Source organism: Lolium perenne, chromosome 5 (genome assembly GCF_019359855.2).
Source record: "Lolium perenne isolate Kyuss_39 chromosome 5, Kyuss_2.0, whole genome shotgun sequence".
Lineage (NCBI taxonomy): Eukaryota > Viridiplantae > Streptophyta > Magnoliopsida > Poales > Poaceae > Lolium > Lolium perenne.
Genome location: NC_067248.2, coordinates 242,973,835 through 242,999,926, shown reverse-complemented (window position 1 = coordinate 242,999,926; position 26,092 = coordinate 242,973,835). Strand labels below are relative to the sequence as shown.

At 47.4% G+C, this 26,092-nt stretch overlaps 1 long non-coding RNA gene across 1 annotated transcript; it reads left to right on the top strand.

Moving 5' to 3' along the window:
• Positions 1-1,015: 1,015 nt before the first annotated feature.
• Positions 1,016-4,623, top strand: LOC127302483 (uncharacterized). Its single transcript, XR_007852900.2, has 4 exons — positions 1,016-1,309; positions 1,390-1,645; positions 2,952-3,076; positions 4,262-4,623. It is a non-coding gene; the product is annotated as an uncharacterized lncRNA (long non-coding RNA).
• Positions 4,624-26,092: the final 21,469 nt, after the last annotated feature.

Here is a 26,092-nt window from a genome sequence, read left to right as displayed (position 1 = left end):
AGGACTGGCCTAGATCAGCTTGGCAAACCAGTAGGATCATAACTCTTTTTGGGCTCGACTCATATTGGAAAAATAGAGATAGCAAAAGCTCTTGCCGAATAGCTATTTTATAGTGGGAAGATGTTGATGCGCATTGAAACGTCCGAATACATTGTGGCTGGATCTGTGGCGTCTAACTGGAGCCTCTCTAGGGTTTGTCTTCTCTATTTAAACACCACTACAGTACCATATCATTCGAAGTCTTCAATTAGTCTGTCTGATCTTAATGTTTCTCTTGTATTGGAAGTTTGGAACATGTTAAAGCTCATATGACCATCAAGGTGGTGGAGAAGGTGCGGATCATCCCATATAGTGTCATCTGTCTCAATGAGGTGGAGAAGGCAGATCCCTTGGTGTTGAATATTTTTCTCCAGATCCTTGATGGTGGTATGTTGACCGATTGCAAAGGGCGGGTAGTAGATTGCAGGAATACCATTATCAACATGACCTCAAATCTGGGGTCAGGGCACCTTCTAGCAGGAATACGCGGAGAAAATACAATGCAAACTGCACGGAACCTTGTCATGAATCAGGTTTGCTTGTGAATCCAAAACTGTGCCTATACAGGTTGCATAAAGTAGTTATTTTTCAGCTGGTTGTTACATATATGTTTGCTTGTGCAGGTTCAGAAACAGTTGAAGGCCGAGCTTGTGAACAGACTGGGTGCGGTCATTGTATTTGAGCCGCTTTCTCTAGTGAAAGAGATCATGGCAATCCAGATGAAGATCGTTGTTGTCAGGGTAGCTGCCAAGAGAATCATGCATTTATGGATAGAAATCTATCTCGCTCAACTAAAATTCGTTGTGTGCATAGGCAGTACATCTGTAGGAAATTGATCTGCTATTTTTTTTTGAATAGTTTGCTGCTTATTATGCATAGAGAGTGTAGGGTTTTTCTTATGCATTATATGGTTCAGAGCATATAGGATTATTTCCGCCAATGCATAAATTTTTATATAGGCAAATGATTTGGACGGTGATAGTGCTTGGAATCTTCTGTTTTGTTTCGTCATGCTACTTACTAGTCAGTCTATTTCTGTTTGCATAAAGGTTTGCTTAATAACGTATTGCAGGTCTCCGTGGCTGCAGCTCCTGGTGCCTGCTTGGTGTGTACTGAAATCTGGGGTTTCTGCCTCAATGTCATTCTGACTGCCATCACGGCTTCCCCAATGAAGCTCCAGCTGCTCGGTGCTCTTTGGCGATAGGAAGGAATCTGGAAGCTCAACAAGGGCACAATGAGAGTGAGAAAGATGCCGCTTTGCCGGTCTGGAGTAAGTTCCAACCCCGATCTAGTCCTTAGTTGTACCAGTGACGGTGGATTGTTGATTTTTCTAGGGTGCTTCGGGTGCAGGAAGTTGAAGAAGGACTACAGAGAGCTTGGCAGCGCCACCGTGGACCTCATTCTGCAGTGCCGACCTCCTTGAGCTATCTGCTGCCGGGTTCAACCCGAAGCAATAGATGGAGTCTTCCGGTATAAGGACGAGGGGACAAGCAGGATGACCTGCTGTTGCTCTCATCTGCTGGTAACTACAATGCTAGGGACCAGCTGTTGTTGATTGACCCGCTTCCACGACAAGGAGGATCAAACGCATGAACATGAAAGTCAGGTTTGCGTCTTGCTGATCGTGTGCCCCATTATTTCCCATGTATCTGTGAGATGTATGTTATGCCATGCTTATGGCTGCCATAGGACTATTCCCAATCGTAACTTGACAGTATGTCGTGAAAGGATTTGCTACACATAGGCTAGCGCTTAAGCACTATGCGACAAAATATCAATTTGGTGTCATTGGAACGGAGATATAGAAAATTAGGATTTTTTTACATGCAGTCATAGCTGAACAGATGTGGTTGTAGTCACTACAAATAAACCGTATGACTGAGTGCAATGGTGGCATATAGGATGACCATAACATTTTGCAAAACTGCAAAGTGGTAACTCATGATAAACAAGCTATAGTTTCTGACAACTGTAGAAAATTTGGTGCTTATGATTTTAGAAACTTATTTTGCAGGCCTTGATTTGATATAGTTAGATTTTCTGGCTGGGTTAGGAGTTGCGCTTCCGAAGTTTATTCATACATCAGCCTTGAAGATAGTAGATATGGGCCAGTTTAATTCCTTCACCGTTGTTACCTACTCAACATGATTCTGGTTAAGGCTGGAGTATGCAAGGGGTTATATTTGTATCAGTCACCTATGTTTTCCACTTTCACGATTTAGTGAATCCCTATATTATGAATGGGGTTACTGGCATGGTTCTATCACTATTCCCAAAGACTAACATTATTGTTGACTTGCTTTGCTTGATGATATAATGCTTTTTCATTGAATCTAGTAATATTTATAAAGTATAAATTGTATTTTGTATTCACACTATACCACGGTTAATATCTATGCATTCTAGGACTGGGAGAACATATAAACACTATTCTTGTCTGTAATAACGTACTTCCATTTCATCATAAAGTTCAGAATTTGTAATATATGCACGAAAATACATTAGTTGGTAATCCATAGTTTTTTGTGTATTCCTGTTTTATTTTGAGGGTTTGTACAATTCATCATGTTTATCATCTAACTTAAACTCCAGGGCTTCGCTATTCTTTTAGATGTGTACGAGAGTTTAATTCAGAAAAGAAGAAAGGTTGTTTTCCTTCATTCAATGGGCATGTTATTTGAATCATGTTCATGTTCAATGTATTTCTCTTATCCACCTTCTATGTCTTAGTTCATGTTCAATGTATACTTGTCATGTAGCAGAGCATCCTAAAGTTTGTTGTATGAAACATTTGCTAAATGAAACAAGAATGCTCGGGTTGGAATTTAGAGCTGCCACTGTCTAATCTGAATGTGTGGTAGATGAGTTCATGGCTAGACACACTTCTTACATGCTGCCTGGAATGTGGACAGGGTGACGTGTTGTTTCTGAATGATGGCGATCAGTACTTGCACCTGGAACTAATGGAACCAGAAGAGGCTGGTTATCTCCTCCTGTGATGCTTAAGAGTCTACTGAAGCTAGAAAGCGAAACTTAGGTGATTTTGTTCATCCTGTACATGCTTTGTGGTACCTTTTTTTCACGACTGTGACACAAGTTCTCTTGCTTGTAGTTCTTTTGATGAAACCTGAATATATGGTACTGAAGTTGAGCAATTTATTTGTCAAATGATCATGTCTATACCCAGCTTGACCCATTTTAGCTCTCTCTTTGTTGTACACTTTACTCGCTCAAACAAGTAACCAGGTCACTCAAACACAAAGCAATCAGATCTATTACATCTTCTCGAAATATTCTTTAGTGTAATTCCTCTCTTTGTTAGAGTAGAGGATTTTCCGCACCAAAAGTTACTTTTATAGTTGTTGGCCATTTGATTACATGCATATTATTGATATCTAGGGAGTAATCAATTTTTAGCTAGATAATATGTCTGAATACGAGTTGTTGTGTTGTTGTGCCATTTATCAATCTCAAATCTGTCTGAATACGAGTTGTTGTGTTATTTGGTAAGTATATCTTTACTCTGATGCGCCTTGATGAGCATTTATCATATTTATTGCGACCTTTCTCATTAATCAATGTTTTCTTGTTCTCTGTTCTGTGCTTGAATTGCTCATGGCTTATGTGGTATTGTGATAAAATCTTTTGTTGTACAAGAACATATTTATACTGTGCTATCCAGGAAAGTACAGCTTGAAATGTTTTTTTGCTTTAACTGTGTTTGATTGGGTTAGAACAATGTAACATACACTTTGTCACGTGGGCTTGGAAAGCCAGGCAATTGTTGTCTATTTTTCTAACTCGATGTGCACGAGACCCTCAATATCAAAAATACCTCTCTTATGTAACGGAAATCAGCAGGTCCTTCATTCAGTTTCTATGTTGTCTGTTCCATCAGTTTCTTGATTCTCAAATAGTAACTCAACAAATTGGGTATTGCTATAGTGTGGAGTGATCTGGACTAGGTCCAAGTGGCTTAGTTGGTTGCCTTTTTGTGCTTCAACAAAATGCTGCGTAAGATGAATTATGTTCCCTAATTGATGTCTGTGCTGCTTCCCTTAAACTGCTGAAATCATTTGTAGCAATATCATTTCCTTCTCTTGATGAGAAATCCACTTATGCACAGACATCAATAACTTGTGATCGATATTGATATAATTCGCAATGCTGCGACATTTCTTGTGCCATGGAGGTTATTCTATCTTTGTTTGTTGTTGTGCAGGTTATGGACGAGCTGAGCTTCTTCATCCCGTGGTAGTCGCTGGGGCTGTACATGGAGCGGCAGTTGACTGCCGTGGCATTTGAGAAGAGGAGATTAGGCAGCATGACACTAATGCAGCAGCAGCACAGAAGAAGTGGAGCTGGAGCTGGCCTCTTCTTCGAGTTAACGATTTAGGCAGGTATCTGCTTCTGGCTCACTGATATGTCTAGGCTGACTGGCTCACTGGTATACCTTGTATTGATTGTTGTGTTCAATGACATTATTTAGGCTTATTATGGTACCTACTGGCTCTAGTGTTGGTGTCTATAATAAGTATTAGGTTTTGTGATCTGCGGTTGCTGGTTATAGAAACACTCTTTTTTATTTGCCAAACTAAGAGGCCACGACGGCCTTTACTTCTTGAAATCATTACAAAGTATCAACAATACTCATAGTTAGTCGTATGATATGCTAAAAAATGAGAGCAACATGTATCCATTTGAATTGATGATAGCATGCCGGTTTCTTGCTATGTATTTTCCGCTGATCCATTTGCCAGAAGGATCATGTTTTGGTACAGAAGTTGTTGCTGTTTTCTGACTAGCTGAGAGTGTTTTCTACTTGGTGCGCTTTTCAACCAATATATGTAGTGGCAACTTATTAAACACATCGAATTGAAGGTGTCTAATAAATAAGGAGTGAATTTGCAGTTGCTTACTAACCATTAGAGAAGACATGCCATGGTATATAATTCTTTCATTATTGTATGTTGAATCAAGAGTTGACTCTTGATTGATTGTTTTGTGATGGATTGTCAGATTCCCTGCCCTTTTCTTCTTTTAGAACGTTTTCTAAGCTGTTATGGACCAGGAGTAAAGTGGAGTGAGAGTGGCTTTTAAATGGTCCATCTGATAAACTTGTGCAACCATGCTTATTACGAACATTATTACCTTTATGTATTTGAAGTTTTGCACTCCGTCTAGGCGTCTATCACTTGTGTGGTAGTCGTTTAGCAACAAGGTTTAACATACTAGTATCCATAGTTTACGCGGAGTTAATCTTTTTTTCACAACAATAACTTCCTTTCTTGACACACAGATGCTAGTTCCCTAATTTCATGGATGATCTCACTGTTTCCAGCACAACTTTGTGGCTATAGAAGAGCTTGTTTGATTGATGTTTCAAGAGTAGAAAGAACAGGTCGCAATTTTCTCCAAATGATGCTTTTTTTTTTAAATATCGAAACATATGCTCTTGGGTGGCTGATGGCTGCATATCTTTTTTCCCATGGCGATTCCTGGATTTGCGTGTAGTAATACTAGTGTGTAATTGTGTGAGTAGCTCTATATTTTTTTGCGAAAACGCAAAAGACTTGCGTTTCGATGCATTGATAGATAGAAAGAAAGGTTATACGTACATGTCCATGAGAGGACGAACACCCCGCATTACAACTCGACCCAAGAGAGGAGACCTAGCCTAGGGGAGGAGCTGGCGGACACCCCGGGCTCCCGCACTCGCCCACTGTTGCGCTTCGGTCTTGATGTCGCCGAGCAGGGAAGGCACTGAAGGCTGTGCGTTGTCAAAGATCGCAGCATTCCGGTGCTTCCAGATCCACCACGCCGTGAGCATGATTATCGACGATGTACCTTTACGCAACTGGCGAGGGGCGGTACGCACCACCTGCGACCACCACTCTGTGAAGTCCCCTTCCGGAGAAGGAGGTCCAGAGGTGGATCGGATCCACGAGAGGATCTCGAACCAGACCGTTCTGGAGAATGAGCACCTAGTGAGAAGGTGCGTCATAGTCTCCTCGGATTGGTCACACAGCGGGCATTTGGGCGCATGTGGCAGACCACGACGCGCCAGCCTCTCACCCGTCCAGCACCTGTCAAGGCAGGCCAACCAAATGAAGAATTTCACCCTAGGGGGCGCCCAGGATCTCTGGTTATGATGCAACAGGTCGTAACTTCTTTGAACTGTGTGCTAAGTGGCACCTATATTTGCACGATGGTCTTGTAGGTGCCTCCAGTATGGTAGCTAGTTACGAAAGTCAAGTTGTTTTCCTGGAGCATAAACATTTTGTTCTTTTGATTGATAAATAGAAGAATATATAGGTGTATCTTTATTGTTGTGTTGATTTAGAAACTAATATTCTTCCCTGGAATAATAGTATTGTTGACATTATTGTCACTTGTACTTAGATGATGGTAATGATGGTAAATTGGTATTAGAATTTCAGCATGGATTGTCTTTTTTTTATGTATGGTCCTATCCACTACGGGAACCAGCCGAGGGGCCGACGGCCGGCGGCCGTCGGCACAGCAGCACCTGCCGTCGGCCCACGTCTGTGCCGACGGCCGCCGTCGGCACACCGCCGTCGGCACAATATCGCCTCGGCACAGACTGGCTCGCCGTCGGCCCAGCCTTTGCCGTCGGCACAGACTCCAGCCCGACGGTCAAACGACGCCGTCGGCACAAGGCCGTCGGCACGATCCAACGTGGGGCCCGCGGGCGTCTGCGGCCGTTAGGTCGAGAAAGGTACTTGTGCGGCCGGCCAAGCCGTCGGCCCGGACACTGCCATCGGATGACCAGCGGCCGCCACGCGTCCACGCCCCTGCTGTTGTGCCGACGGCCGTCGGCCGCCCATCAACCGCCATCGGACGACCACGGGCTGCCACGCGTCCACGCCCCTGCTCTGTGCCGACGGCCAAGCCGTCGGCCGCACACTGCCATCGGATGACCAGCGGCCGCCACGCGTCCACGCCCTCTGTTGTGCCGACGGCCAAGCCGTCGGCCCATCAACTGCCATCGGATGACCACGGGCTGCCACGCGTCCACGCCCCTGCTCCTGTGCCGACGGCTTGGCCGTCGGCCCAGGTCCTTCGGCCCAGACGCGCTGCCGCCCGCTCCGCGCTGCCGCTGGGCGCAACCTTCCTGTGCCGCGGCACAGCCCCTGCCATTTGGCACGTCCAGGGGGCTGTGCCGACGGCTATGCCGTCGGCACAGACCATACCATTTGGTTTCCCGCTGCATTTCCTGGCCCAGCACAGCACACACAGCATATATAGCAGTAATATACATTCAAATGCATCACAAATGTTGCACAGCACATAATCATCATCAAATGTAGCAACAACATCATCGTGATACAAATATGTGTCATGTAGCACACACAATCATCATACATCGTCGACACATGGCACACACGATCGACGCACACCCGCTAGACACCTAGCTAAGGGAAACTAAGATCAGGGGGTCCAACCAAGTTCCCGACTCGTAAATTCAGGCGTCCGGCCTTTGTCGAGGTAGACCGAAGTAGAACCATGGCCTGAACCATCGCCAGCAGGTGAAAACCCTGAAGCACCGGGAGAATGGTGGCCGGGGTGCATCGGTGTGCCCTCGCGCGACGAACCAGGAGAGGGTCGGTTCCGCGAACTTCCCGTGCCCTACATGTTTGACAAGAGTTAGCATCTTACACATGGGAAAGGAAAGCGGTGAGAACTGGTTAGGCACAGGACTTATCGGAGTCCGTGCGTAGTATGTGGCCGCGAAAGCTTCCCTCGATGGGCACACTGGAGTCGGCCCCGGCCTAGCTGGCTCCTCGGCCGGAAGTGCGATCCTCTCTCCAGTCAGGAAGAACGTCCTGACCGCCTGCAAGATAGTTTAGATGTCAAGCGCCGCAGATATAAAAAAAGGGGAGGTGGGACTTGTCATGTCTTCGAACCATAAAAGATTGGAACTTACACGACTCGTCGCCTCCTGGTACTCTTCCCAAGCCGCTCTCTTGAGGTCCCACTCTGCTACAACCGTCAAATACTTCTCATAAGCGGCCGCGTAGGCGGCCTCAAAGTGAGCCTACAATTTCCAAGAAAAGGAGTCATGTCAATTTAGCCATTCAGGGATGAATGTTGGAAAGAAGATGGAAATGAGAAAACTTACATCCGTACGACGGTGTCGAGGAGGCGCGACCGGTGGGTCGCCGGTGGTGAGGGTAGACCTGATCTGCGTGAGGGTCCTCTGCGGCTTGATCACCCCACTAAGAAGCTTCGTGCGGCCATGCTCCGCGCCGCTCCCCGCCACCATAATCGCCGTCAAGTCGGTCTCCTGCTCAATAGGATCATCCACCTCCGGATGAAGACCCTTGAACACCGAGCAGTACTTCTCCAACTCCTCTTCGGCATAGCCGAAGTACTCGGGCAGCGAGGGCTGAGGCTGGCTTAGATCGGGCTGCTTCAGCTTCATCTTCTGCCACCCTCCCACCTCGGTGAGAGGCTCCCCGAGTTCCGCCTCCTGCACAGCAAGATAAATGTTATGTGTATCAAGTAGTAATATGAGGGGAAATAAATGCAAGTTGTTCCATGTATATATGTACCTTGTGCTTCCTGTAGCGCTCAGTGCTGCGGCTTCCCGCACTGTGTGTTCCTCCAGTGCCCCGGTTTGCCTTGTTGCGCGCGCTCTTGGCGTTGAAGTCGGCGTCTTCGCCAACCCACCTCGCTACCAAGGCCTCAAATGCGTCTTCCTTATTCTCGCACCATAGGGGCATAACCTGAAAAACCAAAACTCATTTGAAGAACACATAATGCAATCCCAACTATGCAGCAACATAGAGTCTCATTGAATATTTACTTACCTTGAAGTAATCTTCCTTTGTCAGCTGAGGATCGTCCCTGATATTGTCAGCTTTCTTGACCCTCGTGCCCTGCTCAGCCTTGAAGTGCCCGATGCAGGTATGCTTCTGATTGTACCACTGTTGCCTTGTCAACCTCTGACAAGCCCTAGTCAGTACCGCCCTCCCTTGCTCAACCATATCATCAGGAACCTTATAATGGGTCTGCAATCATGCATAAGAATAATTGTGAGAGAGACATGAGTTAGCATAGTGTGGTCATCAACTATGAAGTAAACTCGAGAAGCATGCTTTACCCAAAACTTGGTGTACACGGCGTCAGAAGCTGTCCCAAAGCCCGGGCAAGGAGCTGCCTCATAGTCCGCCCAAGTCTCGGCTAGCTTCTTCTCGCCGCCGGGGACCGGAGTGTAAAAGCCCGGCCAGTACTGCCTAATAAGAGCTCCAATCATGCTCGACGGCTGGCGAACCCCCTTGTCATATGTCCAATTGCTGCACAATAATCAAAACATTAGTATGCCAATCAGTTATGCACAATAATGAAAACATTAGTACATAGCAAAATGAATCTAAATGTTCAAAATTAAACTTACTCTTTTTCGTTCGGGATGATGAGGGCTTTCGCATCCTGGCTAGTAGGCTCCCTCCTCTCATCAGGGACTTGCGCTTCACCACGAATGCGCAACTTCTTTGGCGCCATCTCCCTCTCCGCCTCCTCGTCCTGCCCCTCCACCTCCATCTCCACCTCCATCTCCCCCTCGATGAGGCGTGTGTGAGCGGACTGGGAAGCCACGTCGCCAGAAGCAGAGGGTATGTCACCAAGGAAAGGTCCACCTCCACCTCGTCCTCGTCCTCCACCTCCACCTCGTCCTCGTCCTCCACCTCCGCCTCCGCCTCGTCCTCCAGCTCGTCCTCCACCTCCACCTCGTCCTCCACCTCCACCTACACCTCCACCTCCAACTCCACCCGTGTCATCGTCCGCGTAACGCGAGCTGACACGCGTTGGTCTTCCACTTCTAGTGGTCCCGGTGAACTTCTGTTGGGTCATACTCTTCAAAATGGAGTTCATGGATTGCTTGCTTCCGCTCATATTGATCAATCACCTGCATTGACAAAGAGTAAACAAGTAAGCATTCATGCCTTAATAAAATGTAGACACTAAGCAAAAAATAGATACTAAGCATAAGAAGCATATTGAAAAATAGATACTAAGCATAAGAAGCATATTGAAAAATAGATACTAAGCATAAGAAGCATATTGAAAAATAGATACTAAGCATAAGAAGCATATTGAAAAATAAATACTAAGTATAAGAAGCATATGGAGAAATAGATACTAAGCATAAAGGCATAAAGGACCCTCACCTCGAATCATCACTATCATAATGAGGCATTGGGTTCTCATAACGAGGCATTGGGTTCTCATTTTCACTATCACTATCAGTATCATGTGAGTAATGAGGTTGGGTGGGAATGTCCGGTGGAGGCTCATCATTGAACCCATTGCCCTCATGTAACTTGGTGAGCATTTGTATGTCCTTTAGGTCCACCACTGTTTCACCATGAAGATGTGCCTCGTTCTGGAGGTCCTCAAGACCAATTTCTATTTCGAAATCCCCAAAGTTCTCTTGCTCTTGATAAAAAATTCCCTCGTATGTTACAGGGTCAATGTTGTTGTAATCCTCGTCGGAGGGCATGGGTAGCTTACCGTGTGGTGATACCTTGAACACGACTTCCCAGCCTTTGAGGTACTCCTTTTGACATGGGTCCAGCGGATTCGGCGGGGCACCGCAGGAAGCGGGTGGGATTCCCAGATGGCTTCCGCGCACATATGGCATGTGATAGGTGGTACGTAGGAGGTATCCTACCGCTGCGAGGAGGTCCCGCGCGATACTGAAATGCGCACCATGTAGCTGCTTCACAAAAAAGCCCTTCCGCACCCCGAAAATGGAAAAACCGTCGCCCGTGGTTCAGATTGGAAATCCGTGACCGGGGCCTTGCTTCCCATCCTAAGGCCCACGCACGTGCCAAATATGGCCTCGTTCCGACAAACTATGTGGTGAAACGGGCCGTTTCCTACTCATTTCCCCTAAAAGCCATAGAACTCCGGACGAGATAGCCCTGTTCGTGAAGGGTTCTCCAAGATAATCGCCGTATCCCAGTTCCGTCTTTTGCAGTGGTTGCTAGGACACATAAAATGACGCCACGCGGCTCCGCTCGATTTTTTGGCTCCGTTTGCTTTGCCAACTGCGCAAAACGGGGCCGCCGGGACATGCGGTATGGCCGTACCAGGCGCGCGGTTGCACCCGTCCGCCAACACGCGAAACGGAAAACATTTAGCACATAAAATGATGCGTCATAGACCTAAAACCATTTTTCCCTCCATTTATTGAGCGAAGGAAAGTGTCGCCCCAGTTCAAATCCGGTCAGTTTCCAGCGGATTCGGCGGGGCACCGCAGGAAGCGGGTGGGATTCCCAGATGGCTTCCGCGCGCATATGGCATGTGATAGGTGGTACGTAGGAGGTATCCTACCGCTGCGCGGAGGTCCCGCGCGATACTGAAATGCGCACCATGTAGCTGCTTCACAAAAAAAAGCCCTTCCGGCACCCCGAAAATGGAAAAACCGTCGCCCGTGGTTCAGATTGGAAATCCGCGACCGGGGCCTTGCTTCCCATCCTAAGGCCCACGCACGTGCCAAATATGGCCTCGTTCCGACAAACTATGTGGTGAAACGGGCCGTTTCCTACTCATTTCCCCTAAAAGCCATAGAACTCCGGACGAGATAGCCCTGTTCGTGAAGGGTTCTCCAAGATAATTGCCGTATCCAGTTCCGTCTTTTGCAGTGGTTTCTAGGACACATAAAATGACGCCACGCGGCTCCGCTCGATTTTGGCTCCGTTTGCTTTGCCAACTGCGCAAAACGGGCCGCCGGGACATGCGGTATGGCCGCACGGCGCGCGGTTGCACCCGTCCGCCAACGCGCGAAACGGAAAACCATTTAGCACATAAAATGACGCGTCATAGACCTAAAACCATTTTTCCCTCCATTTATTGAGCGAAGGAAAGTGTCGCCCCAGTTCAAATCCGGTCAGTTTCCAGCGGATTCGGCGGGGCACCGCAGGAAGCGGGTGGGATTCCCAGATGGCTTCCGCGCGCATATGGCATGTGATAGGTGGTACGTAGGAGGTATCCTACCAGGAGTTTGCACATACAGATCCTGGATTTTCACCAAGTGCTGGCCCATGTCTGCGAAAATCGTCAACGCCGGGTACATGCAAGGTTAGCCAAACCCTACATCACACTTGTGCACATATGCTAGGGACATATGCAAGTTTTTAAGCGGTTCCGACGCTCCGCTGATCTGTATCTTCGGAAACCCTAGGGCGGGGACCCCGCAGATCTACCCCTATAGCTTTCTCCGTGTGACGGTGTAACAATGGATTTTTTTATTTGCTTTGGTTTGTTTAGGACATATGTACATGGGAAACCATAGGTTGGGCTTACTTTACCATAAAATAGGCTCCATTTTAGCCGTACCAGGAGTTTGCACATACATATCCTGGATTTTCACCAAGTGCTGGCCCATGTCTGCGAAAATCGTCAACGCCGGGTACATGCAAGGTTAGCCAAACCCTACATCACACTTGTGCACATATGCTAGGGACATATGCAAGTTTTTAAGCGGTTCCGACGCTCCACTGATCTGTATCTTCGGAAACCCTAGGGCGGGGACCCCGCAGATCTACCCCTATAGCTTTCTCCGTGTGACGGTGTAACAATGGATTTTTTTATTTGCTTTGGTTTGTTTAGGACATATGTACATGGGAAACCATAGGTTGGGCTTACTTTACCATAAAATAGGCTCCATTTTAGCCGTACCAGGAGTTTGCACATACAGATCCTGGATTTTCACCAAGTGCTGGCCCATGTCTGCGAAAATCGTCAACGCCGGGTACATGCAAGGTTAGCCAAACCCTACATCACACTTGTGCACATATGCTAGGGACATATGCAAGTTTTTAAGCGGTTCCGACGCTCCGCTGATCTGTATCTTCGGAAACCCTAGGGCGGGGACCCCGCAGATCTACCCCTATAGCTTTCTCCGTGTGACGGTGTAACAATGGATTTTTTTATTTGCTTTGGTTTGTTTAGGACATATGTACACCCACACACGAAGCAAAGCACTTAAAAACTACACTACTAACACACAAACCAAAACACTTAAAAAACTAAACCCACACACGAACAAAGCACTTAACACTGGGTCGACACATGACCCGTTAGACACACGGACTCGACACACACACATACTAATCAGTTCTCGAAATCTTCGTCCTCGCTAGGGGTGTCCTCTGAAGCGGTACTTGAGAGGTATGAAAACCACCGTTCATCATTTTCCCCCCATGTCGACGCCTCTCCTTTGGCGTACTCCGCGTCATATTCGGCCCTCCTCTGCCGCTTTCCCGCCCTCCTCTCTCTCCTGTACGCCTGCTTCTCCTTCCAGAATGCGCGCGTGGCCGCGACGTCTCCGGGATGGTCTCTGCGCCACTGTGCCATGAACTGCTCGTCCGCCTCGGTGGTATCAATCCGCCGCTGGCCATCTCTGAACCGCTGCGCTTCACCCTCTGAGCGAAGTAGCGGCTCAGTAGAGAGACTCTCGGCTTCCGTCAGAGACCTGACCTCCGGGAAGTTCAATTCGTGGCGCGACCGGCCAAACCTCCAAGCAGCAACGTCGTATGCGCGGGCAGCAGCCTCCTTCGTGTAGAAGGTGCCGAGCCACACACGCACACCACCGGCGGAGATTTCGGACGCGAAATGGCCCGCAGCCCGCTGGCGAACGCCGATGAAGCCCGTGTTGCTACGGCGACGAGGAGCCATCTCGACGGCAGCTGAGCTCAGAGGATTCTGTGGTGTTTTTTGGATGAGAGAGTTGATGAGGAGAGAAATGTTGCTGGTGATGTTAGTGTTGAGAAGACATGGCTATATATAGGACGACGAGGGCTGAAACGGCGGGAATAATTGGCGGGAGAGAATGGGCGCGAGAAGAATGGCGGGAGGGAAGGAGGGGGGAAAAATGGCGGGAACCTGTGCCGACGGCCTGGCCGTCGGCCTACATAGGAAGTGGCGCGAAAAAAATGGCGCGAATAAGGGCGGGAAGAAGGAAAATTTGGCGGGGAAGCTGTGCCGACGGCCTGGCCGTCGGCCCACATCACGCCGTTTGCCACCTGCTGACGCCGTTGTCGGTGGCTGTCTGTGGCCCCACCATATGTCCATGTGCCGACGGCTAGGCTACGTGCCGTCGGCACAGACTGGGTTTGTGCCGACGGCCAAAGTGTGCCGACGGCGGCCGTCGGCTCTGGTGGTTCTGTGCCGACGGCCAGGCTGTGCCGACGGCTACTTTGCTGGGCTGACGGCGAGCGAGGCTGTGCCGACGGCGGCCGTCGGCACAGATTCTGGCCGTCGGCACGTCGGCGGGTTCCCGTAGTGATCTAACGATGGTAAATAGAAGTTTGCTGAAGTAGTAGTGATAGTAGGATAACACAAATTTTGATAAGCCGTACATATACGTTTTCCTGTTAGTAGCATAAAAGAACACAACTTGCATGTTATGTGATTCTCCGGTTGAGCTATTTGTATGTCAATGTAAGATTTGTGGATGACATACTGAATATATTCTCCTTTGTTTCTCCTTTCCATGCCCCAATTGTCAAGGTGATGCCATGCCCTGTTGCTTATCCTGCTTCTTTCATATTGATGTATTTTTTCTTGGTCAGCTGTCACGACGGTCAAGCCGCCGAGCCTTGGTTCCACTGACCAATGCGTTGGAGGTTGTACACAGGGAAGCACGAGCTGTCGTGTAGGGGAGAAGTGGATCGGAGGTGGTTCGTTGGCAAGGATGTAGGGAGCCATGCGGTTTCGTCCGGCCAATCATGCTTTCATTGTTTATTTCTTCCACCGATGTGAGCTTTTAGGGATTGACTGATACAGTGGGTTATTTGCACTTCTATTTCATCTTACGTTATCAGTACTGCTAGATCAATTGGCCTGGAGCATCTTATGAGAGACAAGCTACTTGGTCACCTTGTGTGTTTGAAGGCGCTAAATGGCATGATCAAAACTTGTGGTTGAATTCTATATTTAAAATAGCACAAGAGTTATCCTTTCTACATATTATCTCTTTTATTATCCATTATTCTGTCGTGTGATCAAATGTCAAAGAAATAGTAAACTTGATGTCAAAATTTCCTAACATTAGGTGTTCTAGTGGTCTTGGTTGCATGCATGGCTGGCAATCACGTACTAGTACATGTGTCTCTAGACTCTACCTATGCGCGTCTTAGGAAATTTTAAGCAGCACTAAGCCAAGTTCTGAAATAGAGGTGTTTAAAAACTTTCCAAAATAAAATGCTAGAAAATTATACCAAAATCAGGTTTATTGTGGATATTGCGAAGACCATATATATTAAGTTCAACAAAGCTTGAATGTGGGGAGTATCACTGACCAGAGGCGACTTCGAGGAGTGGACACGACGCTGAAGAGCGATATAAGAAAACATGCTTTCGCCCCGACCAACAATACTAGAGTTCGCTATCGACGGCGACGCTCATGTTGCAACTCTTCCTCATGTTGCAACTCTTTGGCATGGGGAGGACGGCACAGGTTTGCCAAGAGCTAGAGTCATGAGTGGAATGCACGAAAAATTAGGATCCGTAAGTCTGCATGCGTGGAATGCATGACTAAGGCTAAGGGGGCTACTAGTACGGAAGGAATCTCTTAGTAGAAATGACCCATAAATCTGCATGCATGCTTTTTTAATTAAGGCTAGCTTCCCACTTCCCTAGTCAGCATGCAACACTGCCAGCCCGCCCACAACTGCAATTAATGGAGCAAATGGGATCGGCTTTCCAAGTACCGATTAAGATGCCCTCGTATCATCTACCAAGAGACGTTTTGATTAACAAGACCCACTGCCAAGTCAGCGATCCTGGAACAGTTGATCTGAACCGTTCATCCATCTTCTCAATCACATCCACCGGTACGTCACATTTTGTTTCAGTCTCCCTTGGTTCTATATATGCGAGTCACTCGTCACACACCGCGTGCGGATTGCGCGTGTGACTATGACTTAGACTTTGACTTTGTCGAGGAGAGGAGAGGAAAGGGGGCACCATGGCCAACCAGCTTGAGCCCGATGGCAAGACTGGTAGATTCATCTCAATCTGTTAGTCGAGCGAGTCGAGCGGTGTGTTGTCCGTCGGAGGCTGGAGACCATGAGGTATGTATGTGGTTTGGCTTGGTTTGGTGCTCTTGCGTATTTATTTTGAAGCATAGCTTTAATTCCATCTGTGTGTGCATCGACGGGTGTTGGAAGAAACTAGCTCGTTTGGTTTGGCTTTATGATCCATCTCTCCATCCATCCTTTGCTGGAAACAATATAGGGCACTGGATTTGACGGCGGGGAGCCGCAGAGCAGCGGCCAACTGTGCAGGTGTGACCACAGCTCGGGTTGCAGCCGCCACAGGCACCGGCTTTCTCTTGGTTCCCATCTCAGCTATTGAACAAATCTTGCAGACGGAAGTTTGAGGTCGTGAACGACACATGCTAGCTGCACGAACACGACTAGGTGAGATCATTCGTCCCTTTTTCTTCTATTGACTCGTATTAATCTCTTTTCCTCTCATTGCCCCTCTATAATCTTCTCGGCTGCCTTTGTTTGTCTGAATATTTACCCAGCTTCTCTGGTGGAGTGAATCCCTGGGGAATTTACCCAGTTTAGCCACATTTACTATCACCTTGTGTGCTACCCAGGTTATTGCCTATACTTTGATCACATATCTTGTTTACTCTTGAAACAAGTTTTGGTCCCGCTCTATAAATAAAGCCAAACGGCTAAACTGGTACAAAAGTGATGAGAAATTCCTCTTGAAACAAGCATTAAGTATGTGACGCCGGCGAGCGGTGGACCTGCGAGCAGCTGTTGTGCCACCCGTTACTTGCCGTGGACTCTCACGACGATGATGATGTCGGCGAGCCATCGCCGCGAGCGGTCCTTGATTGGGCGGCGGCATCGGATTCAGACTTCTATGCGTCGTCTAGCTGCTCGGAGGCCGACATGGATGAGGGCGTCGAGGCCAGGCGAGATGCCGCCAGCCACGCAACAGGTCGAACACCTCACGCGCTGACGTGCATCTTCACGAGCGCCGTGTGTGGGGAGACAGCTGGAAAATCATTGCTCCCCATGTCAAAAATAGGTCCAATCCGGACCAATTTCCATCTAGATTGTGTCCCAGGGGTCTCCAACAGGTGCTTTAACAAACAAAAAATGCAATAGTGTTTACCTACTACACTACTCCAGCAACTAGATATCTAAATATCTAGTTTGGGAGGACCCCGCCTACAACGACGACCCCGCCTACAGCTGCCGACGAACTTTCGGGAGGACCCCGCCTACAACGACACAAGTCAACTAGGACTTGAGGTTCGAGGTGGAGCACGATGCGCGCCGGTGCACATGCGTCACCTCGGCGACGGCGAGGCCTCGCTGGCAGCCGCCTCGCGCGCAGCCGCACACGCCTGCTAGGAGGGCTGGCCGCCGCCCTGGTGGCCTCTACATCGACGAGCCCACGGAGGCGCCAGCGCAAGCGCCACATGCCCAGCCCGAGGAGGACGACGACCCCGAGATGCACGCCGCGCTGGTTGTGTCCCGCGAGGTCAACAACCTCGAGGAGCTGGCCAAATGGCCGCACCTCGCCGAGGCGCGGAGGCCAGGAAGGCGAAGGAGGATGCCGACGCGTGGGCGTTCCTCGCCCTGGCGCGCCAGCAGGAGGAGGCCACGCGACAGTCCGCGCTCCGGTAAGAGGAAGGGCAAGGTTGCCGGGAACCATGGCCGGGAAGGTGAGACGGGAGACAGGAGTAGCCATCTCCAAATATGGCGCCAGAAGCCCATTGGAGCAACCTCCGCACTAAAAGCACACAGCATGTAGCACTGACGCTTGCCACCCATCTCTAGGTCGACGCCGCCCTCTCCACGTGAGGCTGTAGCCTCCAGAATCCCTCACCTCAGTGTTCATATGAACGAGCGGAGCGTGACTTTCTCCCAAACAAAGAATGCTAGGATCCGATTTTATTCAAACACAAACAAAAATAAAAACATACAGATGCTCCAAGTAAAGCACATAAGATGTGACGGAATAAAAATATAGTTTCACTATAGGTGACCTGATAAGTTGTCGATGAAGAAGGGGATGCCTTGGGCATCCCCAAGCTTAGATGCTTGAGTCTTCTTGAAATATGCAGGGATGAACCACGGGGGCATCCCCAAGCTTAGACTTTTCACTCTTCCTGATCATATTGTATCCTCCTCCTCTCTTGACCCTTGAAAACTTCCTCCACACCAAACTCAAAACAAACTCATTAGAGGGTTAGTGCATAATCAAAAATTCACATATTCAGAGGTGACACAATCATTTCTAACACTTCTGGACATTGCTCAAAGCTACTGAAAGTTAATGGAACAAAGAAATCCATTCAACATAGCAAAAGAGGCAATGTGAAATAAAAGGCAGAATCTGTCAAAACAGAACAGTCCGTAAAGAAGAATTTTTTAGAGGCACTTAACTTGCTCAGATGAAAATGCTCAAATTGAATGAAAGTTGCGTACATATCTGAGGATCACTCACGTAAATTGGCAGATTTTTCTGAGTTACCTACAGAGGGGGCTACTCAAATTCGTGACAGCAAGAAATCTGTTTCTGCGCAGTAATCCAAATCTAGTATCAACCTTACTATCAAAGACTTTACTTGGCACAACAATGCAATAAAATAAAGATAAGGAGAGGTTGCTACAGTAGTAACAACTTCCAATACACAACAAAACAGTAGCAAAATAAAAACATGGGTTATCTCCCAAGAAGTGCTTTCTTTATAGCCATTAAGATGGGCTCAGTAATTTTAATGGTGCTCACATAAGGATGAGAGTTGAAGCAAAGAGAGCATCAAAAAGCAAGTATGAAACAGATTTAAGCCTAACCCACTTCCTATGGAAAGGAATCTTGTAAATAAACAAGTCATGTAAGCATAACACAACAAGCATAGAAAGGCAACACAAGCGCGACTTCAAGATTCTCAACATAAAGAGGGGAAACTTAATATTATTAAGATGCATATAACCATGTTTCCCTCTCTCATAATAACTTTCAGTAGCATCATGAACAAACTCAACAATATAACTATCACATAAAGCATTCTTATTCACATGCATAAAAGTATCATTACTCTTGGCATAAGAAGAACTCTTCTCATTAATAGTAATAGGAGCAGGATCATTATCAAGAATTTGAACATGATAAACAAGTTGCATACTAAGGGAATTGTTTTTGGCAATCCCATCATAACTATGACAAGTTTCATAAGGATAATTATAACCTTTATCATAGCATTCTTTATAATAATTGTCAAAGATTGGAGGCATAGTGTCATCATAAGAAATAGAATAGTTATCTTCCATAGTATGTTCCCGCTGATCCTCCGGAAGAAGGAAAGCCCATTGTTGGATCCAATACGCCGCACACCGAATAACCTGCAAAAAATTAGTTCCCTTTTATCTGTTAAAAATTATGTCATTCCGGTTTGTCCAAAGAGACCAGCATACATCAGATATGCCAATCCGTATTCTATTCTTATCCAATTTATGAACCCCATTAAGCTAATTACCAAACATATTAGTAATATTTGCAGGTGGTTGTATACCAAAAGTAAAATAAATCATTCGCCAAACAATTTTTGCAAATGGACATGATAAGAATAAGTGATTTATGGTTTCTAGCTCATTACAAAAACAACATTTAGTGCATCCATGCCAATTCCGTTTAACCAAATTGTCTTTTGTAAGCAGTATTTTATTGTTAAGAAACCACATAATTTTTTTGATCTTGAGAGGTATTTTTAATTTCCACAGATATTTGCATAAAAAAGGAGTGTGTCCATTCATTAAATCAAGATACATTGATTTGACTGAAAAAGTACCGGAATCGATAAGTTTCCAAACAAATTTATCCAGAGTGTTTGTCAATTGTACCATCATTAACCGTTGACAAAGATTAATCCATTGATTCCATTTGTTTTCATTAAAAGCCCTCCTAAAAGCAATATTAAGCGGATTTTGTGCAGGAACTAAAACATTCTTTCGCTGTACTATGTTATACAACGCTGGATATTGTTGTGCTAAAGAAGTGTCTCCTAGCCAAATGTCCTCCCAAAACCGTGTATCGGATCCATTCCCCACTTTAAAAAAGCCCCCGCTAAAAAAATCATCTTTCACACGCATAAGACCCTTCCAAAATGGAGAATCAGTAGGTTTCCCCTCAACCTGTGCTAATGTTTGGTTTTTCAAATATTTATTAGAAAGAAGTTGCTGCCACATTCCCTCTTCAGTGAGAATTTTAAATAACCAATTGCTTAGCAAACATTTGTTTTTAAGTTCAAGAACTTCAATGCCTAATCCTCCTTGGTCTTTAGGTCTACAAACCATATTCCATTTTGTAAGCCTATACTTCTTCTTCGTTTCATTTGTTTGCCAAAAAAAACTGGAGCGGTAGAAATCCAAACGTTTTCTGACCCCTACAGGGATCTCAAGAAAAGACAACATGGACATTGGCAAACTCGTCAAAACTGAATTGATTAATATTAACTGATCATCGTAGGATAGTAGTTTACTTCGCCAAGTCCCTAATTTTGCCCCAAAACGGCTATCTATAGATTTCCATTCGGAATTTCTAAGTTTCTGATAGTGCACAGGAATACCGAGATATCTTATCGGTAAGGATCCAGCCTCACACCTAAAAATTTGTTTGTAATCATGTTCCTTTTCTTTAGCCTTCCGAAAATAGAATAGCTCACTTTTATGAAAGTTAATTTTCAATCCAGACAATTGCTCAAACATAGAAAGGATTAATTTCATATTTACGGCCTTTTCAACATCATGTTCCAAGAATAATATTGTGTCATCCGCATATTGGAGTATCGATACTCCCCCATCAGAATTGGCAGATACACCCTGGTTGGGTTGAGAAGTATGTGGGATTTATTTGATATATTCAATTTGAATTACTGGCACATACTAATTGGATTCTTATATGAATTTGTAGGTTGAAGTGGGCTGGACTTCTACCTTTCGCTCGGTTGGTTGAGGCCACTATGTCGGAGGTCATCGGTGAGTGAGTAGGCACGCTGATCAAGCGCCTTCAGTACGACCACTCCCTGCTGACCAGCCTGGTGGATCGGTGGAGGCCCGAGACACACACGTTCCACTTTCATTGGGGAGAGATGGCCCCTACTCTCCAGGACGTGTCTTACTTACTGGGCCTACCATTGGTGGGCTGGGCCATTGGCCCGCTGGCATAGTGGAGTGGGATGAACAAATGCCTGCATGTTTTCAGGGAAATCGTGTGGGTCAGCCTGATTTTCCTTGTGAGGACCATGGTCCAAAGTGTGACTGGTTACTCAACTTCGAGGAAAGCATTGTTATAACAAATTTATTTATTATTAATGCGTTGTTATAGCCAATCCGGCTGCTCCGTGTCTATCCAGTGAAACGATCTACATAGGGGCGGTTGAGACTGCAAATTAAACCACATTCATAAATAAATTTATGCCTAAATAAAATTATGTCAAAACATACCGGCGGCCTGGTGGACGACGAAGCTGAACTTCGGGGTGGATCATACTCATAGTTCGCACACATGAAAAATTTCATGCCGTATGAATCAAAGAAATCCTCCACCTGCTTAACCTTAGCAAGACGGCTGCACCAACACCGCTCGGCAGTCACACCCGGGGGCAAACTTGCAGCCTTAGCCTTCACCGTCCTAAACTCCTGGTCAGAGCACGTCACGCTCATGGTAGCTAAGTGTGAGACGGCAGGAAAAAGAGGGGTAGAAGCACATGTGCATCAAAATATGTTGATACCTGCTTTTTATAGGCAAAAAAATCCGAGAGCGTGGTGGGAAAATATGGCGGGAGAGCGGTGGCGGGAGAGAGGGAAAATATGGCGGGAAAGCGATGGCGGGAAAAGAACGGCGAAGAAGTATCATTCGTACTAACCTAAACTAAATCCATGCAAATCATTGGCTCCGACCCACACTCGGATTTCTAAATACCGATCGGTCAGCTAGTGACCGACTGGGTCACACTTTTCAATTTTTTTGAAATCGCGTGCTATACCTGGAATTAAATAAATAATTTGTATTACTAAAAAAATCACGAGACCATGGTACGATCTGATCTGTGTCTTTTCTTTCTTGCACAAGGGGTTTCGGCTGGCGAGTTGGTCATCAGTCCACAGGAGCCCAACATTAATTATGTCAGAACAAGCCCACATAAAGACACAACGGTAGGAGCTCAGCATTAAATATGGGCCAGACGATAGCGACAGAAAGGAAGAGTGGGCAAAGATAGAAGATAGCGACAGATGAAATCGATGGCAGAGGGCGTCGACTGATACTTAAGGGCATCTCTAACGCGGCGCCCGCCCGCGCGTCCGGATGGGTCAAAACGGACAAAAACATTGCCTAACGCAGTCACACATCGCAAATAATGATGGCCGCGGTGTCCGAGACGACCCAAACCTGGCCCAAATCTGGGCCAGGTTTGCGTGGCCACAGATGGCACACTGGTCCGCGTGTCTGGCCCACCTGTCGGTGCCCCAGTCCTATTAAATGTGGACTAGGGAGGGGGACTGTCCCTATGTAGTCCCCACTTTCCCACTCCACTCCGGCCTCACGAGCTCGGGCTCGAGCTTCTGCGTCGCCATGGCCCTGAAGCGCGAGTCGAGCCGTCCAGCAACGACCACGAGGCCGACACCAGCCAGTGGGCCGCGCCAATAGCTTTCGACATGGGGCTGCTGGCTCCCATCCGCGATCGGATCTACGTCACCGTAGCGGTTGCGTAGATGTTCTGGGAGGCCGGCGTCCCAATGCCGTGGGGCGACGTGCACTTCCCCCACGGCTGGCACCTGAGTCCAGATCGGGTTTCGGTGCCGCCGATCCCGGGCTACGACCGCGCCCGCGTCACAGAATCCAGCGGTAGCGCGCGCAGCTGCCGGCGGACCTCCACGAGGACCCCACCTACAGCGACACAAGTCCCAAGGTTCAAGGTGGAGCACGATGCGCGCCGGCACACGTGCTTCACCTAGGCGACGGCGAGGCCTCGCGCACGCCTGCTAGGAGGGCTGGCCGCCGCCCCGACGGCCTCTACATCGACGAGCCCGCGGCTACTCCACCGCAGGCTGCGCCAGCGCAAGCATCACAAGCCCAGCCCGAGGAGGACGACGACCCTGAGCTGCAGGCCGCGCTGGCGGTGTCTGATGCGTGTGGTTGACACGTCCGTTGGGAACCCCAAGAGGAAGGTGTGATGCGCACAGTAGCAAGTTTCCCTCAGTAAGAAACCAAGGTTTAATCGAACCAGTAGGAGTCAAGAAGCACGTTGAAGGTTGATGGCGGCGGGATGTAGTGCGGCGCAACACCAGAGATTCCGGCGCCAACGTGGAACCTGCACAACACAACCAAAGTACTTTGCCCCAACGAAACAGTGAGGTTGTCAATCTCACCGGCTTGCTGTAACAAAGGATTAACCGTATTGTGTGGAAGATAATTGTTTGCAGAAAACAGTAGAACAAGTATTGCAGTAGATTGTATTTCAGTATAGAGAATTGGACCGGGGTCCACAGTTCACTAGAGGTGTCTCTCCCATAAGATAAACAGCATGTTGGGCGAACAAATTACAGTTGGGCAATTGACAAATAAAGAGGGCATGACCATGCACATACATATTATGATGAGTATAGTGATATTTAATTGGGCATTACGACAAAGTACATAGACCGCCATCCAACTGCATCTATGCCTAAAAAGTCCACCTTCAGGTTATCATCCGAACCCCCTCCAGTATTAAGTTGCAAAGCAACAGACAATTGCATTAAGTATGGTGTGTAATGTAATCAACAACTACATCCTTAGACATAGCATCAATGTTTTATCCCTAGTGGCAACAGCACAACACAACCTTAGAACTTTCTGTCACTGTCCCAGGTGTCAATGCATGCATGAACCCACTATCGAGCATAAATACTCCCTCTTGGAGTTACAAGCATCTACTTGGCCAGAGCATCTACTAGTAACGGAGAGCATGCAAGATCATAAACAACACATAGACATAACTTTGATAATCAACATAACAAGTATTCTCTATTCATCGGATCCCAACAAACGCAACATATAGAATTACAGATAGATGATCTTGATCATGTTAGGCAGCTCACAAGATCCGACAATGAAGCACAATGGGGAGAAGACAACCATCTAGCTACTCCTATGGACCCATAGTCCAGGGGTAGACTACTCACACATCACTCCGGAGGTGACCATGGCGGCGTAGAGTCCTCCGGGAGATGATTCCCCTCTCCGGCAGGGTGCCGGAGGCGATCTCCTGGATCCCCCGAGATGGGATCGGCGGCGGCGGCGTCTCTGGAAGGTTTTCCGTATCGTGGCTCTCGGTACAGGGGGTTTCGCGACGGAGGCTTTAAGTAGGTGGAAGGGCAGGTCAGGAGGCGGCACGAGGGCCCCACACCACAGGGCCGCGCGGCCAAGGGGGGGGCCGCACCGCCCTAGGGTCTGGGCACCTCGTGGCCCCACTTCGTCTCCTCTTCGGACTTCTGGAAGCTTCGTGGCAAAATAGGACCCTGGGCGTTGATTTCGTCCAATTCCGAGAATATTTCGTTACTAGGATTTCTGAAACCAAAAACAGCAGAAACAAGACATCGGCACTTCGGCATCTTGTTAATAGGTTAGTTCCAGAAAATGCACAAATATGACATAAAGTGTGCATAAAACATGTAGATAACATCAATAATGTGGCATGGAACATAAGAAATTATCGATACGTCGGAGACGTATCAGCATCCCTGATGTCTACGTTCCCCCTCCTTTCCTGTAGACAGTGTTGGGCCTCCAAGAGCAGAGGTTTGTAGAACAGCAGCAAGTTTTCCCTTAAGTGGATACCCAAGGTTTATCGAACTCAGGGAGGAAGAGGTCAAAGATATCCCTCTCATGCAACCCTGCAACCACAAAGCAAGAAGTCTCTTGTGTCCCCAACACACCTAATAGGTGCACTAGTTCGGCGAAGAGATAGTGAAATACATGTGGTATGAATATATATGAGCAGTAGCAACGGTGCCAGAAAATAGCTTGCTGGCGTGTAGTAAACAAGCAGTAGTAACGCAGCAGTAGTAACACAGTAAAACAGTAAACAAGCAGTGATAGCAGTATTTAGGAACAAGGCCTAGGGATTACACTTTCACTAGTGGACACTCTCAACATTGATCACATAACAGAATAGATAAATGCATACTCTACACTCTTGTTGGATGATGAACACATTGCGTAGGATTACACGAACCCTCAATGCCGGAGTTAACAAGCTCCACAATAATGCTCATATTTTAGTAACCTTTAGTGTAAGATAGATCAACAGACTAACCAAGTACTAACATAGCATGCACACTGTCACCTTCATGCATATGTAGGAGGAATAGATCACATCAATATTATCATAGCAATAGTTAACTTCGCAATCTACAAGAGATCATGATCATAGCATAAACCAAGTACTAACACGGTGCACACACTGTCACCTTTACACACGTGCAGGAGGAATAGAACTACTTTAATAACTTTGCTAGAGTAGCACATAGATAAATTGTGATACAAACTCATATGAATCTCAATCATGTAAAGCAGCTCATGAGATTATTGTATTGAGGTACATAGGAGAGATGAACCACATAGCTACCGGTACAGCCCCGAGCCTCGATGGAGAACTACTCCCTCCTCATGGGAGCAGCAGCGGTGATGAAGATGGCGGTGGAGATGGCAGCGGTGTCGATGGAGAAGCCTTCCGGGGGCACTTCCCCGCTCCGGCAGCGTGCCGGAACAGAGACTCCTGTCCCCCAGATCTTGGCCTCGCGATGGCGGCGGCTCTGGAAGGTTTCTGTGGTTTTCGTCAATCGTATCAGGGTTTTCGATCCAGGGGCTTTATATAGGCGAAGAGGCGGCGCAGGAGGGTCGAAGGGGCGACGACACCATAGGGCGGCGCGGCCTGGGCCTGGGCCGCGCCGGCCTAGGGTCTGGGGGCCCAGTGCCCCCCCTCTGGTCCTTCCCGGGTGTTACG